The sequence below is a fragment of the Cebus imitator genome, unplaced genomic scaffold, assembly GCF_001604975.1.
Source record: "Cebus imitator isolate Cc_AM_T3 unplaced genomic scaffold, Cebus_imitator-1.0 Scaffold357, whole genome shotgun sequence".
Taxonomy (NCBI): Eukaryota; Metazoa; Chordata; class Mammalia; order Primates; family Cebidae; genus Cebus; species Cebus imitator.
Genome location: NW_016107672.1, coordinates 364,837 through 366,904, shown reverse-complemented (window position 1 = coordinate 366,904; position 2,068 = coordinate 364,837). Strand labels below are relative to the sequence as shown.

Genomic DNA, 2,068 nt, shown 5'->3' with positions numbered 1-2,068 from the left:
GGCTGGGCGTGGTGGTTCACACCTGCAATCCTAGCACTTTGGGAGGCCAAGGTGGGCAGATCATGAGGTCAAGAGTTCAAGGCCAGCCTGGTCAACATGGTGAAACCCCATCTCTACTAAGAATACCAAAATTAGCTGGTTATGGTAACTTGTGCCTGTAATCCCAGCTACTCAGGAGGCTGAAGCAGGAGAATCGCTTAAACCCAGGAGGCAGAGGTTGCAGTGTGCTGAGATCGCACCACTGCACGCCAGCCTGGGCAACAGAGCAAGACTCTGTCTTGAGAAATAAATAAATATACACTGTGATGAACAATTTTCCTTTGTGGTAGTTCTGTGATGGGCTGGTTCACTGTGGTTTACATGAGGGAACTTGGTAATGGATCACACACTCACCGTTATGCAAGGAGAGTAACTGAAAAGGATTTAAAAAACTTTCCTCAATTTTGCCATCATCTCTGAACCCAGTTGATTACTCGGGCTCATTTTATCAGGAGAATTCTTAGAAATACTGTCCATATCTCCTGAGCCTACAAGCCATTCATGTGATGTGACTCCATTCCTCCTACTCCACCCATGGGTTCATCTGACGCAGGTCCCACTGGAAAATTAGGTCTGTTAGGTGTAGGATGTCTGCATTCATTCAAGTATACATGTTACCTCCAGAGTCAGTTGAATGTGATAGACTAGACATGACACATGTTCCTGTGGACCTCATCTTCTGGAGGACTTTATGTAATTCCCAGGAGATGTTAAAGAGCATTGTACTGAATAGGCATTTGTTGGGTTTGACCAAGCTCTGCCACCAAACAGACCCATGTTCATTCTAGGCATTCCAGAGCCACCTAAAGCATTCACTGGGCATCTCATTGTACCTTCATAATTCTGTACTGTTGGAAAACAGATGCTTAGTCCACAAAGAAAAATTAGCACTGAAACAAAGGATTGCTTAGAAAGTAATTTTTATCTTTTTTACTTCCTGCACTGCAGGAAGGATACGCTTGCTAGCCATCTTGCCAAGAGAGTACAATGAACAAAGGAGGAGCAGACATGTTTAATCCTTACACATTTGGGGTCATCCTTACTGCTGTCTGATCTCTGTTGGCTGGAGCCAGACCTCACAATCTAAACTAAAACCTGATTGGCTAATAACTTAAAACGTTTCTAAACAGATAAACTTAATAGTGAGCTGGGACCATGCCTGTGAGCACATCTAGCACAGATATTTTGGTTAAAGTACAAGGACATAGAATATACTATGTGCCTGTAAGTATGGGATGCCTAACAGCTACATAGGATACGGCTTACCAAAGAGTTATTAGCACACTTATGATTTATTCTTTAACATGAAAGGAAACTTTAAAGAGGAACTTTTAACTTCCCACAATACTGATAACCAAGGGTCAGACTGCAGCCCTCAGGGAACCACTCCTCTTGGAAGAGTCATTCTCTGTATCAGCCCACTCATACTTAAATGTCCTTATGGTCAAGTTGGGTTATACTGGGAGTCATGACTGACTTCCTGGGATACTTCCAAGTGCCTGTTTAGGTATCCTCAATGGGAACTTTGAACCTCCAGGGTGCCAGGGTGACATAAAAGAATCATAATGGGGCCGGGCACAGTGGCTCACGCCTATAATCCCAGCACTTTGGGAGGCCAATGCAGGTGGATCACAAGGTCAAGATATCTAGACCAACCTGGTCAACATGGTGAAACCCCATCTCTACTAAAAATACAAAAATTAGCTGGGCATGGTGGCGTGCACTTGTAGTCCCAGCTACTCGTGAGGCTGAGGCCAGAGAATTGCTTGAACCCAGGAGGCGGAGGTTGCAGTTATCCAAGATCGCGCCATTGCACTCCGGCCTGGGTAACAAGAGTGAAACTCCGTCTCAAAAAAAAAAAAATTATAATGGAAGGTTTTTGTTTTTTTGTTTTTTCATAATGGAAGGCTTTTGTTTCACTTGAGGGTTCACGTGTTTCCCTTGTCTCTGGAGCTGCTGAGTAGAGACTCCAAAATATACAACACCAGGTCCTGGTGGTTCCCCCAATGTGATTTTTTTCTCCATCTTG

The 2,068-nt window shown here is 44.1% G+C and overlaps 1 pseudogene; it reads right to left on the bottom strand.

Annotated features, from left to right (window-relative positions):
• Positions 1-381: 381 nt before the first annotated feature.
• The window catches only part of LOC108287933, a 1,899-nt pseudogene continuing 212 nt past the window's right edge, over positions 382-2,068 (bottom strand).